The 17,642-nt window shown below is 36.9% G+C and overlaps 1 pseudogene; it reads right to left on the bottom strand.

The window, feature by feature from the left end:
* On the bottom strand, positions 12,137-13,428 carry LOC108635923 (annotated as a pseudogene).

The raw sequence follows: 17,642 nt of genomic DNA, 5'->3' as shown, positions 1-17,642 counted from the left end.
GAAAAATAGTTCTGGAAAAAAAATAACATAGATCAAGGTATGAACACATGTCTACCTTCGTTTATGTACTGAGAAGAATCCCTTTATTAAAGGTCCTTAGAGAAAGAATTTAAATGATCAATTATCCTGTTGAGGCAATTATTAGCTATGTGGATGAAGTCACACTGACAACTTTTTATTTTGTATTATCCAAAGCAGGATGTTGTCAAAGCCTTGAATCTATTGTCTGTCATTGCCACCATATCTTGCTTGGAAAATGTTAATATCAACTAAAAAGTAAAACTGAAGATTTTTTTTTTTCAGATTTGTTTGAGAGATGGAGTAACATGCTGATTGTCTGTGGCAGCAGGGAAATGAAACTGTCACATCAATTACAAAAGCTGCTAAGTTGCCAGCAGGAGACGCATTGATTCTCAGTGAGTTCAGATCTGTAATTTCAGATACCTTTGTCATCTTACTGAATGGAAAACTTTGAAAAGAAAATCACTTCTTCCATTCACAACAATGCTCGTCATTGGTGTCTTTGAAAGGAACTGATAAGATGGAAATTTATTTTTGAAATGCCCTCAGTTGTTGTTAATTTTTATTTCTAATTTGATTTTCATTTTCCTTTTCTTTGAGATATCAGTTTATCAGCTCACTAGATTCTTGGCAGGAATCAGTATGACCACAGTAGTTTTCAAGTTCATTCCAATATGTAGCTAAATAAGAGTGACTTGGGACTGTGCGCGTTAATATCTCAACAACAACAAAAAAAGCATTTATTTCTATTAACTGCTTAAATTCCAGGCATATTTTGTTTCTTCCCTTCTGCTGCCTCTACTAAGGCTATCTAATTTCCTCATGAAGTAGAAATCAGGATATTTAGAAATCTTGCTCTCTAAGGATCAGATCAAACTGTCCTAGTTAGGCCAAGGGGATTCTGGGAAGTACCAGGAGGGGTGGCTGGTGGGAAGGACAGAAGGAAGAAACAGATACTTAACTGCAGAGGGCAATTGACAGCTCTTGTTTATCATATATCTTGATGTGTCCTGCCTGTACATTTTTATCTCCCCAGCAACTCCGCCTTCTGCCACTAATAACCAGGTTTCAAGGGTTGGGATGACAATCTGAAATGTTAAGGTGTTACAGACTTGTTGTTTAGGGACTGTGACAGAAAATGCCTGCGTGCTTATCTATCCTCTTTCCTTTTCCTGAACACAAAAGAAGACTATTTGTGAGCCTCCCTTGAGGTGAGGTTGTTTGGCCGCGTGACTGGATTCTGACTAATGGGCTGTAGGCAGAAATAATGTATTCATTTTGAAACCTGCTGTGAAAATATACTGTGTGCGTGGCCACACTGTTTTCCTCCCTGGTTGTCATAGGGGCCATGTTTTGGGGATGCCAGTATTATGAAATGGAAGAAGCCTAGATTCCTGACACCTTTTTGAAGGCGGGCTAACTAACTTGCAGCCAACAGTGATGTGAAGAAGAAACAAATTTTTATCATGCTGAGCCACTGATACTTGGTGGTTGTTTTTCACAGTGGTTGGCATTTCTTGTTCCAATATAGAATGATTTTGGAAATTTGAAAAAGTAACCTAATATGATCAAAGTTTAGAATAATCTGAAAGAAACAAAGGAAAGCCCTGTATCTTGTAAACCATATGGACCTTCTGGACTCAAAAATGACACAAAAAGCATCAATACTTACACCTCATGGCTTACATAAACTCTAACCCCAGCGTGCATTGAACCAATATTTAAGGTTGCTTTCCAGAAGATTTCAATCACATCACTTTTCATCTTAGCTTGGGAACAATGACAAACCTGTACCATGTTTATTATATAGAGCAGTATAAAAATCCAACAAGTAAAAGAAAATGATATAACAAGTAAAGAATAAGTTATAACAAGCAAGAAATGTTATAACTCTGTAAAAAGAATGAGTTAAGGCGTGACTTTTCCTGATTTGTACTAAAGAAATATTTTGTAGAACTGATTTATTCAAGCAGCGAAATGAAGAAATCAGGTCTACTTTCAATTTCATTACAACCAAGTAGTGATTTTGCATCACTAAACGTAGATTCATTGAGATGCAAATGTTTTGTAGTGGCTCTCCTTCTCTGTCTCAAGAGAGATTTTCATGCATTCCCAACATGTCATGTATATTCTCACCTAGAAAATCAGTGTTTTAGCCTTTTGTGTGTAACTTAGGTGCTTAAGAGCTCGACAGTTGATTTGAGTAGCATGTTGGTTTGACACATTGATAATTTCAAGCCAGTGGTATTGGTTTATGTCTGTAGCCTTTTGATGAAGAGAGAAACAGCTTCCTCAGAACGCTGTATTGGGCTTTGCTTGTGTCTCAGATGGTAAAGAATCTGCCTGCAATACAGGAGGTCTAGGTTCTATCCCTGGGTTGGAAGAGCCTCTGGAGAAGGGAATGGCAACCCACTCCAGTATTCTTGCCTGGAGAATTCCATGGACAGAGGAGCCTCATAGGCTATAGTACTTGGTGTCACAAAGGGTCAGACACGACTGAGCAACTAACTCTTTGATGAAGAGAGAAACAGCTTTCTCAGAATGCTATATTGGCTCGATAAGAATCCCATTAAGCTACTACACATCACTTTTTTGATGTTTTTGCTTTTGTAAACTGTAATTAGAGTTTTAAAAATTTCTTCCTTAAAAGCCAAGTTTTAGAACAGAGGCAAATGGTTAGTGATTCATTATTGAAAACTGTAGTGCTTTTGGCATTTTATTTCAAAAACTTATTTCACATCTAGGCCACATGAAGGACATATTTTAAAAGCCATTAGCTACTTTCTTTAACTTTAAAAAAATCTTAAGTAGGCCTGTTGGCTTATTGAGTCACTCTCTCAGATTGAAAATGGAGTTTTTACAATTAAGCTACCATACAAAGAAAGCTTATCTGTTGTGCTTCATGCATCTCTCAGGCTTATGCACTTATAATAGAAAGAGCTCCAATCTAGGAACTAAAACCTGGGTTTTCTTCTTGCTTCCTGCTAATTTTGTGTGACCTTGGAAAGGTCTTTCAAAATATTAATTCACATTCAGATGGTGCTTGAAAAGCCTCAAAGCATCTTTTAATCTACCTCATCCTGTATGTGTACTAGTTAAAAATCACAATTTTAGTTTAATGAAAATTCACCTGAACCATCTGGTTTTAGAGGAGAGTTAGGCACTATCCTGGTTTATGTACAATGTGTTATCATGAAATTCTGTGATGGATATTGCTCCTAAGTTGCAGTATCTGTCTGTGAACAGGATAATAATAGCCATAAAAATATCACCTCATTGTAAAGTTGGAAAATTCTTTCATTAAATTTTACTACATTTAATTGTTATGGTAAATAGGATAACAATTGCTAATTTCATATTTTCAGATATTTTTATCATTTATGAATAACTTATTAAGCCAAGCTATGAAAGTCAAGCTTGTCCCACAGAAATTGACGGTCATGAAGTCAAATCCTGAAAAGATTCGATTATCAGAGACATAAAATATGATTACAACCTTCCTTCCTAAAGTTAAATTTAAAAAATAAAATCTAGAGAAATCCAGCTCGAAAGACAGATTTGATTGCTTGCCGGTTTCTAGAATGTAGGTTACAAGGATAGAGACTTTTGTGTCTTTTTAATTTTTTTACTGCTGTTTCAGCGATCAATGCAGAGAAATAGAGGAAAACAATAGAATGGGGAAGACTAGAGATCTCTTCAAGAAAATTAGAGATACCAAGGGAACATTTCATGCAAAGATGGGCTCAATAAAGGACAGAAATGGTAGGGACCTAAGAGAAGCAGAAAATATTAAGAAGAGGTGGCAAGAAGAACTGTACGCAAGAAGAACTGTACAAAAAAGATCTTCACAACTGAGATAATCACGATGGTGTAATCACTCACCTAGAGCCAGACATCCTGGAATGTGAAGTCAAGTGGGCCTTAAGAAGCATCACAATGAACAAAGCTAATGGAGGTGATGGAATTCCAGTTGAGCTATTTCAAATCCTCAAAGATGATGCTGTGAAAGTGCTACACTCCATATGCCAGCAAATTTGGAAAACTCAGCAGTGGCCACAGGACTGGAAAAAATCAGTTTTCATTCCAATTCCAAAAAAAGGCAATGCCAAAGAATGCTTGAACTACCACACAATTGCACTCATCTCACACGCTAATAAAGTAACGGTCAAAATTCTCCAAGCCAGGCTTCAGCAATATGTGAACCATGAACTTGCAGAGGTTCAAGCTGGTTTTAGAAAAGGCAGAGGAACCAGAGATCAAATTGCCAACATCCACAGGATCATCAAAGAATCAAGAGAATTCCAGAAAAACATCTATTTCTGCTTTATTGACTATGCCAAAGCCTTTGACTGTGGATCACAATAAACTGTGGAAAATTCTGAAAGAGATGGGAATACCAGACCACCTGGCCTGCCTGTTGAGATACCTGTATGCAGTTCATGAAGCAACAGTTAGAACTGGACATGGAACAACAGACTGGTTCCAAATAGGAAAAGGATTACATCAAGGCTGTATATTGTCACCCTGCTTATTTAACTTATATGCAGAGTACATCATGAGAAACGCTGGGCTGGAGGAAGCACAAGGTGGAATCAAGATTGCTGGGAGAAATATCAATAACCTCAGATATCCAGATGACACCACCCTTTTGGCAGAAAGTGAAGAAGAACTAAAGAGCCTCTTGAAAGTGAAAGAGGAGCATGAAAAAGTTAGCTTAAAGCTCAACATTCAGAAGACTAAGATCAAGTCTACAAACAATAAATGCTGGAGAGGGTGTGGAGAAAAGTAAACACTCTTGCACTGTTGGTGGGGATGTAAATAGATACAGCCATTGTGGAAGACGTTATGGAGACTCCTTTAAAAACTAGGAGTAAAACCATCATATGACCCAACAATCCCACTCCTAGGCATATACCCTGAGGAAACCAAAATTGAAAAAGACCCATGTATCACACTGTCCATCATAGCACTATTTACAATAACTAGAACATGGAAGCAACCTAGATGTCCATCGACAGATGAAGGGATAAAGAAGTTGTGGTACATTTGCACAGTGGAATATTACTCAGCCATAAAAGGAACACATTTGAGTCAGTCCTAATGAGGTGGACAAACCTAGATGCCTATTATACAGAGTGAAGTAAGTCAGAAAGAGAAAGATAAATATCATGCTCTAACACATATATATGGAATCTAGAAAAATGGTACTGAAGAGTTTATTTACAGAGCAGCAATGGAGAAACAGACATAGAGGACAGACTTATGCACATGGGGAGAGGGGAGGAGAGGGTGAGATGTATGGAAAGGGTAACATGGAAACATACATTACCATATGTAAAATAGATAGCCAACGGGAATTTGCTGTGTGGCTCAGAAAACTCAAACAGGGGCTCTGTATCAACCTGGAGGGGTGGGATAGGGCAGGAGATGGGAGGGAGGTTCAAAATGGAGGGGATATATGTATACCTAAGGCTGATTCATGTTGAGGTTTGATGGAAAAGAGCAAAATTCTATAAAGCAATTATCCTTAAATTAAAAAGTAAATAAGTTTTTAAAAAATGACCATGTATCCATGTCTTTCTCCCAATATTTTGCTTTTAAATGCCTGTCAATAAAGACATTAATAGATGAAGGAACCTCAGATATGCAGATGACACCACCCTTATGGCAGAAAGCAAAGAGGAACTAAAAAGCCTCTTGATGAAAGTGAAAGAGGCTGTTTTGAAACTCAACATTCAGAAAACTAAGATCATGGCATCTGGTCCCATCACTCCATGGCAAACAGATAGGGAGACAATGGAAACAGTGACAGACTTTGTTTTCTTAGGCTCCAAAATCACTGCAGATGGTGGATGCTGCTGTGAAATGAAAAGATGCTTGCTCCTTGGAAGAAAAGCTATGACCAACATAGCCAACATATTAAAAAGCAGAGACATTACTTTGGCAACAAAGGTCAGTCTAGTCAAAGCTATGATTTTTCGAGTAGTCACGTATGAGTGTGAGAGTTGGACCATAAAGGAAGCTGAGTGCCGAAGAATTGATGCTTTTGAACTGTGGTGTTAGAGAATACTCTCAAGAGTCCCTTGGGCTGCAAGGGATCCAACCAATCCATCCTAAAGGAGATCAGTCCTGAATATTCATTGGAAGGACTGATGATGAAGCTGAAACTCCAAAACTTTGGCCACCTGATGCGAAGAAGTAACTCACTGGAAAAGACCCTGATGCTGGAAAAGATTGAAGGCAGGAGGAGAAGGGGAAGGCAGAGGATGAGGTGGTTGGATGGCATCACCGACTCAAGAGACATGGGTTTGAACAAGCTGCGGGAGCTGGTGATGGACAGGGAAGCCTGGTGTGCTGCAGTCCGTGGCATTGCAAAGAGTCAGACACGACTGAGTGACTGAACTGAACTGAGTTTTTCTGACCATCACTTTAACAATAAAAGGGACACTTGCAAATTTGAAATTCTTTCTACCCCAGTGAAAGGATGGGTGGGTATTTTTATCAGTTTTTATTGGTTTGCAAAAGGGACTCATTGGAAAATAAACAAAATATGAAAACCTGGAGCATTTTGTTTGTCACGATCACGTTACTTCTTTCTTATGATTGGAAGATAAGTTCCTTTGAGTTTCCATGCCTCCCTTTTCCATTGCTCTCTCCTTAGTGATGCTCCTAATCTATAGCATGGTGCAACTAATGAAAGAACAATAGATGGAATAGTTAGGAAGAGTCTGAACTTAGAGGTTAGATGAATGGGCTCTGAAACTTGGGTTTGAATATTGTATTTGCCTTATAAGAATTGTAAGATCCTGGGCAAAATATTTTGGTAAGCCTGAATTTCATTATCTATAAAAATGATAATGATCCACAATTCAAAGGGTTGAATGATCTAGGCATTGAAATGCTCTTAGCTCACCAAGAAAAAATAACACCTATCTGGGCTGTAGGTTATTTTCTTTCATCACTTTAAGTATGTCTCACCATTCCTTCCTGGCCTGAAGAGTTTCAATTGAAAGATCAGCTGTTATCCTTATGGAATTTAGAAAGATGGTAACGATAACCCTGTATGCGAGATAGCAAAAGAGACACAGATGTATAGAACAGTCTTTTGGACTCTGTGGGAGAGGGAAAGGGTGGGATGATTTGGGAGGATGGCATTGGAACATGTATAATATCATATATGAAACAAATCGCCAGTCCAGGTTTGATGCATGATACTGGATGCTTGGGGCTGGTGCCCTGGGACGACCCAGAGGGATGGTACGGGGAGAGAGGAGAGAGGGGGGTTCAGGATGGGGAACACGTGTATACCCGTGGCAGATTCATGTTGATGTATGGCAAAACCAATACAATATTGTAAAGTAATTAGCCTCCAATTAAAATAAATAAATTTATATTAAGAAAATAATACCTGTCACCATTTTAACAATAAACAGATTTTCAAACTCTGAATTAAAAGAGTAGGCTTTAGATTAATTGCTGGTGCTAATTAGAAATAACTCAATACTATCTTGGATTGAGATGACAGCAATTTGGGTCTGTTTTACACAAACACTCAAACATCAGCAGAGTAATATACCTGAAGTATAACGGTTCAGAGCTCTGCACAAACTGAAAAATGACAGCAGAGGACGTGATTCATCAGTCTGTAGCAGAAAAACAAGGGTATCTTGGCCACCCATTGAACAATTAATGTTTCCATATATGAATGTCAATCTGATGGCAAATAGTACCTGCTGTTCTCATGGCTGGAGAGCAAGGGTAACAGCAGGACATTAAACTGGCAATAGGAGGTAGGTCTCATTTAAGTTCTGATGACACATTACAGTTTATTGAGTGGCAAAAGCAGATTCCTTTTACTCAAAATAAAATGGAAAATTGAGCTAAGATGGCTATAGATAAACTTTTTGAGAGGCACACAATCCATCTAATCAACTCCAGTACATAAGAAAAAGACCAAATTCTTTTCTCTGTTTTATATTTTATGATATCTGAAAAGTAACATTTCTTCTCTAAATTAGTGTTTATTTTTTTCTGTTATCATCAGTAGCTCACAAATGCTTTATTTAATACACATTTACCCTTCACGAAAGTGAACGTATGAGTCACTCAGTCATGTCTGACTCTTTGTGATTTGAATATCCAGATATCTGAAGCACAGTCCGTATTGGAGAAATAGCAAGTACTGCATATAATTTTTAGAAATCACAGGACTTCAGTGATTCTGATTGAAATTTCATTTTGGCATTGGCCACATCTGTGTTCATTTGGACTTTTTTTGTGTGTGATAGTCAACATCTGAATGTCCTCACTGAGTTTGCAGACTGCCCAAATGAAAATTTCAGATAACTGTCTCAGGATCTCAGCAGCCAGTAGCCTCAGTTTAGCCACATAAGCTTGAGAGTGAGGTAAACATGTATAGTTATCATCCAAGTTCGTGAAAGACTGTTGATGCAATCCAGGCATTTCCTTAACAAGACAGCATATAAAATGTATTATTTGGTATCTATATATGTTATGTATCTCTATATAGTTTGAGTCAGAATAAAAATATGGTGAAATGACAGAATGATTTGCATTATAGATGAATAAACAGAATGATTTTCATTATAGACAAAATAAGAGAAGTTTCTACACTGTGACTGCTTCTGCTAAGCAGTGCTTAGGGGGGATATTTACAGCTATGATATAGGTTTAAAAGTTGGCTGTGTTTAAAAAAAGTTCTTAGCGGCCTTTTAAGAGTCTTACAAAGGAAAAGCAGACTAAGTCTAAAGCAAACAAAAGGGCAGAAACAATAAAGATCAGAGTAAAATTAAATGACGTAAGAGTACTGGAGTGGGGTGCCATTGCCTTCTCCGTAAGGAATATTAAGGAGACAGCTATTCGATAAAGGAAAGTGTGCATTTACAGTGTCATTGGAAAGTGGAGGAATGAGCTGGAAGCTGGAATCAGGAATCACCACCCAAACATTATTTGCACTGTCCCATCAGAGGAAGTTTTACCTTCAAAACTGCCACTGTGAACTACGCACTCTGTAGCTGGAATTCATAGATTAGCAGATGTCATCAGGAGCTGCAGAGCCAGTGAAAAGGCACCGATGTGTGATGTTTACCTGTAGCTCAGCTGGTAAAGAATCTGCCTGCAATGTGGGAGGCCTCGCTTCGATCCCTGGGTCAGGAAGATCTCCTGGAGAAGGAAAAGGCTACCCACTCCAGTATTCTGGCCTGGAGAATACCACGGATTGTATAGTCCATGGGGTCGCAAAGAGTCGGACACAACTGAGTAACTTTCAGTTAGCAAAAATGCCTCTTGTCGCTTCTCAGACTGCTGTATGGTAGTATGAGAGCCCACTGCTTCTTCCACCAAAACAGCCTCTTTATCAAGAAGATGAAGAATGGCTAATACTGTATATGACCTCCCACCACAGAATTTTGCTTCTATCCAGATTTCATGCCAATACATCCAAGTGCAATATCAATTTACTATAGAAGTCTAGTTCTAAAATAGTCTGAAAGAGTAGTTATTAGTTTTCTAATGGCTGTAGAAAAGAAGGCATACCAGAGAGGGGAAAATAGAGTTTTAGTAAACCACCTCATCTACCATAAACACACATGATAGTTAATGGCTCATTCTTTCATGCATAAGGAGATCTTATAAATGAATAAGCAAAAGTTTAATATAGATAGAAAGTTCTCAGGAAAACAGGTATAAATAGTTTGTAAATGTATAAAACAATGCTAAATATCACTCATAATGAATAAATCAAGTTAAAAATAAAGCAGTCTTTGTCTATCATATGGTAAAATTTTACCAAAATTGAATTGGGGAGAGTTTATGGGAAAAGAATCTTTGGAACACAATTTAAATCTATTAAAACATCTATTAAAATTTAAAATGTACTTATAAATGGTTACTAATTCTAGTAATTTACAGTAGATGCATATTAGTACATTTGCAAAGAAGCACATGCAAGGCTATTTATTAAAATACTACATATAACATAAAATACTGAAAACAAACCTTACATCCCTAAAATGAGGATTGTTTGTAAAGTACAGAGTTCATATTAAAGAACAAATGACCAGTAAGTACTAATATGGAATGTCTGGAAAGTAAAAATATATTGTTAAAGAAGAAAAGTGCAGAGGGTATGTGAAGCTAGTAATCATTCCATACACAAAAATGGACAGATAACTATATATATATGTATATTATAATATGCTTATATATGTATAAAGTATTTCCTTGTGCTTAATCAAGTAGATAATAACAGTGATTGCCTCTAAGTGAAGGAACTCTAGACCTGAATATCAGGGGTGGGACAGAGCCTATTAATTATATTTTATGACATTTAATTTTTTCCATATTGTATTGTCTTTTCAAAGACACAGAAAAATCTAAAATGTAAGGCACAAATGTTCATAAAATTAGTTCAGAAAGAAAAGTTAGAGCACATTGTAAATTTCTCATCATACTGTTTTTTTCATAAAGTCTTGTTGATATAAGAGTTGGCAGTTATTTACACCTTATACTTATGCCTCCTAAAGCTAAAACTAAGGTCGTTTTAAAAAACTTCATGACTAGTACTGATAAGCAGTTTGTAGAAGAATTATCTTTTCAATAAAGAATAAAGATAAAAGATTTTATTCTTGGGGCCAGTTGGGATCATTTAACACTCTTTTTAAACTATAAAGATAATTTATTAATTCATTTAACTAAAAATTCTAGAGATAAAGTTAGAGTCATCTGAGTATGATCAGAGTTCTGCTTTCTTTTCCCTGCTGTTTTATTGTCTTTATTCTTGGTCTCATAGTCCTTAAAACAACTGAAAGGCTGCATCTCCAGGTAATATCATCTAGAAGACAAAAGAATTTGTGTTTCTTCAGCTTCAGGCACAAATCCTGGACTTAAGGGTGAGTAGGCTAACATAAGCTACCTTTCCCTTTTGAGCCAATTATGGTAGCAAAAAGATGACATTCTATTGATTGACTTGTCAATCAATGCCTACCAATAGATTTCCAAAATGATATCAACCTAACCAAAAATGCATATCTGTTTTATAATTCCAATCCATAATGGGATTTTTCTGGCCAGGAAAGAAATAAAAATATTCACTAATATGCTGTTTTATTTTTAGAATTGCTTCCAATGTAACACTTTTTTAAAAAATGTAAAAGTTTAATACACAAGGTGTGTTTATTTTCCATTCTTGGAAATTTATGTAGTCACCTTCTTCCTTTTTTCAGTTCAGTTCAGTTCAGTCACTCAGTCGTGTCCAACTATTTGGGACCCCATGGACAGCAGCACTCCAGGCTTCCCTGTCCATCACCAACTCCCAGAGCTTATTCAAACTCATGTCTGTTGATTCAGTGATGCCATCCAATCATCTCATCCTCTGTCCTTCCCTCCTCCTCCCGCCTTTAGCATATACCAAAACACCAAGTCAAAGATTGAATTGGAGGGAAGAGGGTTATCTCACTTGGGAAATAGTACTAGTCTCTACTTAATGGAGCTGCTCAAGGAGTACATACGAAGTGTTAGATTAGTTCATAGCATATTATAACTACTGAAAAAGAATTAACAGTATTTAAAAACATGATTATTCATCCAGAAACATGACAGAGATGTTATACTTACCTGACTTCTACAACAAAGATTTGAAAGGAGTCTTGATAAAGATGCTTCAGCAAGCAATTAAAAAATTGCTTGAAACAAACGAAAAAAATAGAAAGTCTTAGCAAAGAACTGTCAGATACAAATAACACCCACATAAACATTTTAGAAATAAAAAATAAAAGCTGAAGTAAAAAGCTCAGTGGATGGGCTCAACAACAGAATGGGTAAGAGGAAAGAATCAGTGAACTGGAAGACAACGGTACAAATCAAGAAGTCTGAACAACAGGGAGATAATAAATTAGAAAAATAAAAATGAACAGAGCCTCAGGGACCTGTGGGATTATTTTCTTAAAAATTAAGATTTCTGTCTTTAATGTTTAGGAAGGAGAGGAGAAGGAGGGACTGAAAAAGTACTATTAAGTTGATATAAAAATAATTGCAGCTTCAGGCCCTGAATTTTACATCATTATAACTAGGCTCAAACACATCTTTAGTAATCAAAATAGGAACCATTACAATCAACACATTTTTGCCAATGAGAAATAAGTTTGTTTATTCCTGTAACATAAAAGCCCGTGCTTTGGGATTTGATGAACTCTGGGAAAACATTTTCTGAATCCTGCTGGTTGTGGAAGTGTTGTACTTGCTAAAAGTTGTCAAGATATTTGAAGAAGTGGTAGTTGGTCAGTGAGAGGTCAAATGAATATGGAGGATGAGGCAAAACCTCGTAGTCCAATATGTTCAACTTTTGAAGCACTGGTTGTGTGACCTGTGGTTGGGCGATCATGGAGAAGAATTGGACCCATTCTGTTGACCAGTGCCAGCTGCAGTCATCGCAGATTTCAGTACATCTCATTGATTTGCGGAGAAGGCAATGGCACCCCACTCCAGTACTCTTGCCTGGAAAATCCCATGGGCGGAGGAGCCTGGTGGGCTGCAGTCCATGGGGTCACTAAGAGTCGGCCATGACTGAGCAACTTCCCTTTCACTTTTCACTTTCATGCATTGGAGAAGGAAATGGCAACCCACTCCAGTGTTCTTGCCTGGAGAATCCCAGGGACGGGGGAGCCTGGTGGGCTGCCATCTATGGGGTCGCACAGAGTCGGACACGACTGAAGCGACTTAGCAGCAGCAGCAGCAGCAGCATTGATTTGCTGAGCATACTTCTCAGATGTAATGGCTTCACTGGGATTCAGAAAGCTGTAGTGGATCAGACTGGCAACAGAGCACCAGACGGTGACCGTGACCTTTGCTTGGTGCAGGTTCGGTTTGGGGAAGTGCTTTGGAGCCTCTCAGTCCAACCACTGAGCTGGTCATTGCCAGTTGCTATATACAATCCGCTTTTCATTGCATATCACAATCCGGTCAAGAAATGGCTTGTTGTTACTGCGTAGAACAAGAGAAGACTACAATTCAAAACGATGGTTTTTTAAATTTTGGGTCAGCTCATGAGGCTTCCACTTATCAAGCTTTTTCACTTTTCCAATTTTCTTCAAATGTCAAATGCCCATAGAATGGTCGACCCTGAGTTCTTGGGCAACTTCTCGTGCAAGAGGATCAGCTACAATGATGGTTCTCAGTTGGTCATTGTCAACTTCTGGTGGCAAGGCACTATGCTCCTCACCTTCAAGGCTCTTGTCTCCTTTGCAAAACTTCTTGCACCATCACTGCATTGTATGTTCATTAGCAGTTCCTGGGCCAAATTCATTGCTGATGTTGCGAGTTGTCTCTGCTGCTTTGCAACTCATTTTGAACTCAAGAAAATTGTCGAATTTGCTTTTTGTCTAACATCATTTCCCTAGTCTAAAATAAATATAAAATACACAGCAAGTAATAATTCATTAGCAAAAAGCACAAAGTGAGAAATGTGCATTAAAATTATGTATAATATAACCACATTTATTTAAGAATGTATCCCAAAATCAAATGACAAATTTTGACAATGTAAAACCGCAATTACTTTTGCACCAACCTAAAAGTAGAAATAATGTCTGAAAACTTACCAAATTCAGCAAGAGAAATAAATCTACGGTACACAAATTGGAGAATATTTCAAGCAGGGTAAATTCAAAGAATTTAGTGTCAATACACGTTATAACTATAGTTCTGAAAGCTAAAAACAAAAAAAAATGCTAAAGACAAGAGAACAAGTAGCAACTTTTATAGAAAAACTTTTTTTGAATGACAGCAAATTTCTCATCAGAAAATGGAAGCCAAAAGAAAATGGCAAATTTTTCAAGCCCTAACAGAAAAGAACCATCAACTTATAGTCATATACCTACAAAAAATATGTTTCAGGAATGAAAGAAAAATCAAGGTATTTTCAGATGAGGTTAAAGTAAGAGAATTTGTTACAAGTAGATGTACTCTAAATTAATGGCTAAAGGAAGTTAACAGAAATGAAATAATAACTGAAGAAAACTTGTAATATCAAAAAAGAAGGATCAAATGATAAGCAACAATATGAGTAAATACAGTAAGCTTTTCTTCTCAGAATTTCCTAAGTTCTGTTTGACAGTGGAAGCAAAATTATAACATTGTATGACATGGTTCTAAATGCATGTAAAGGAAAAACTTAAGACTATTATATTATAAATGAATGAAGTACAAGGTTAAGACCTCTGTACTTCATTCAAACTGATCAAATGATGATACTACCATATTGTGATTAATAAGTTATAATCTAATATCTGGGCTTCCCTAGTGGCTCAGACAGGAAAGAGTCTGCCTGCAATGCGGGAGACCGGGGTTCAATCCCTGGGTTGGGAAGATTCCCTGGACAAGGAAATGGCAACCCACTCCAGTATTCTTGCCTGGAGAATTCCATGGACAGAGGAGGCTGGTGGGCCACAGTCCATGGGTTGCAAAGAGTCGGACGTGACTGAGTGACTAACACCGGAACATAATATCCAGAGCAACCATTAAAAAAATGTTCCAAATAGTATAAAAAGCAAACAGAAATTCTAAAAAATGTTCAAGTAACCCTTAGAAAAGCAGGGGGGAAAAAATCTCATACACACAGCCTGAATAAGCAGAAACAAAAACGTAAACAAAAATTTAAATGGTAGACTCAACTACTAATACAAATAGTATATAAATAATTATGTATTTTAAAAGTCTAAATAACCAAATTAAAAGACAAAGATTGTCAGAGTGGATTATATACCTTTCTAATTGGAGTGCAAAATAGCACAGTCACTCTGCCAAAATAGCGTATCAGTTTCTTAAAAAGAAAACAAGAATAAGCAAATACACACACACAAAACACCTAAGTATGCAATTACTATTAGTCCCAGCAAATTCACTTCTGGGCATTAATTTCAGACAAATCAAGATTTATGTTCACACGAAAAAAACCTGTATGAAAATTGGAAACCATACTGGAAACCACCCAGATGTCCTTCCGTAGGTGAATGGTTAAACAGATAGTGGTACCTCTGTAAAATGAAACACTGCTCAGCAGTTAGGAAAACAAAACAAAGCAAAACTACTGATACATTAAAAAAAACCTGGATTAATCTTCAGAAAATATGCTGAGTAAGAAAAAAGCAGTCCTCAGAATTTACAGACTACATAATTGCATATGTAAAACATTCGTAAAATGACAAAATTATAGAAGAGAAAATTAGTGGTTGTCAATCATCTCTCTAATGGCAGAAAGTGAAGAGGAACTAAAGAGCCCCTTGATGAGGGCGAAAGCGGAGAATGAAAAAGCTGGCTTAAAACTCAACATTCAAAAGACAAATATCATGGCATCTGGTCCCCATCATTTCGTGGCAAATAGAGGGGGAAACAGTGAAAACGTGACAGATTTATTTTCTTGGTCTCTAAAATCACTGGGGATGATGACTTCAGCCATGAAATTAAAAGACACCTGCTCCTTGGAAAGAAAGCTATGACAAACCTAGACAGCATATTAAAAAGCAGAGACATCACTTTACCAACAAAGGTTCATGTAGTCAAAGCTATGATTTTTCCAGTAGTCATGTACAGATGTGAGAATTGGACCACAAAGAAGGCTGAGCATCAAAGAATTGATGCTTTCAAACTGTGGTGTTGGAGAATACTCTTGAGAGTCCCTTGGACTGCAAGGAGATCAAACCAGTAACCCTAAAGGAGATAACCCTGAATATTCATTGGAAAGACTGATGATGAAGTTGAAGCTCCAGTACTTTGGCCATCTGATGTGAAGAGCTGATTCATTGGAAAAGACCCTGATGCTGGGAAAGACCAAAGGAGAAGGGGGTGGCAGAGGTTGAGATGGTTAGATACCATCACTGACTCAACGAACATGAATTCGAGCAAATTCCGGCAGTGAGTGAAGGACAGGGAAGCCTGACCTGCAGTCCATGGGGTCCCAAAGAGTTGGACACAACTTAACAACTGAACACGAACAGTGATTAAAGCAGGAGTAAGGGTATAGGTATAAACTGACAAAATGAGAGATCTTTGTGGTGATGAAAACATCATGTACCTTAACCATATCAATGTTAATACTCTGGTGATACAGTACTACAGTTTTACAAGGTATTATCTTTTTTAATTTTTGAAGCCTGATAGATAAGAAGTAATATCTCAGTACATTTAAAATTCTTATTTCTTTATATGTGGAGCTATGTAATATTTCATATGCCTGATAATTTTTTAAAAAAATCATTTCTTCTTGTGGGCTGTATTTATATCTTTTGCCCATTTTCTTAAGGAATTGTCAGTTTTTTTCTCCCTTGATTTTATAGAAGCTTTTGGTACATTATAAAAATGGAAATATCTTTTTCTTAACTGTTAATTTGTCCTTTGAGTTTGCTTATGTAATTTTTGTTTTGTTTTTCACACTGAAAAATTTTAATGTAGTCAAATTTATTTATCATTTCTCTCATTTTACATATTGAGTAATGATTAAAAGGGCTTCCCTAGTGGCTTAGTGGTAAAGAATTCGCCTGCCAATGCAGGAGACATCCCTGGGTCAGGAATTGTCCCCTGGAGAAGGAAATGGCAACCCACTCCAATATTCTTGCCATGGACAGAGGAACCTGGTGGGCTACAGTCTATGGTGCTGCAAGATTTGGACAGGATTTAGTGACTAAACAACAATAAATGATTAGAAAATATTTCCCTTACTCAAGTTACAAAAGAATCCATCTGTATTTTCTTTTAGTGTAAATGAGATTTTTATTGTATCATATATGGAACTGTGATCAGTTGTGGAATTTATTCTCATGTGGGAGTGAGGTACAGATATGATTTTACCTTTTTTCAAATGACTAACCAATTATACTAATACTTAACAGGCAACCCCTGTTTTCATGGTTCAAATATGCATAGATTTCAGTTACCATGGTTTAGGTAAACAACATTGTTCCTCAGTAACATAGCTCAAATTTCAGTTACCACAGTATATTAACTGTGAATAATTACACAGAGTAAGAACTTTGCTGCTCTCTCTCCCATTGAAAAATCACTACATAAACAACAGATGCACATTTTTGGTCAGTGACAAACCATGTTACTTCTTTAAAGGCCTGTTGGTAATTGGTCACTGTACATCAGCTCATGCACAGACAGTGAGGCATGTAGTCACATGCTTTCTTGTCTCCCAGTGATAAATCCATGTGACATTTTATAAAAATAGATAATTAAGAGAATGTGTAGTGAAGAAATAAAAATAATAATGTTGAAGTAAATTTGAATCAAACACAAATGGAATTACTAAAAAAAAAATATTAGCTGACTTTGGGAACAGTGACATTTCTACCATTTGAGAAACTCTACATGTGCAGCCAAAAGTACTTGATAACGTAAGTGAAGAATGTGGTTGCAATGAAAAAGATGACAATGTCCTAGCAAAAGAAAAAAAAATCACATTGGAACTCTCAGAGATGTTTCATAACATTGAAAGAGCAAAGATAAGGTTTTGGAAGCCCATTTACTCTGACTAAACACAAATGATTATATTGAGAATGCTTTCCTGAAGAAGACAAAAGAAGTCTTTTATTTTTGTATTGGCCAAG

The sequence above is a fragment of the Capra hircus genome, chromosome 4 (genome assembly GCF_001704415.2).
Source record: "Capra hircus breed San Clemente chromosome 4, ASM170441v1, whole genome shotgun sequence".
Taxonomy (NCBI): domain Eukaryota; kingdom Metazoa; phylum Chordata; class Mammalia; order Artiodactyla; family Bovidae; genus Capra; species Capra hircus.
This window is presented reverse-complemented; position numbering and strand designations above follow the sequence as displayed.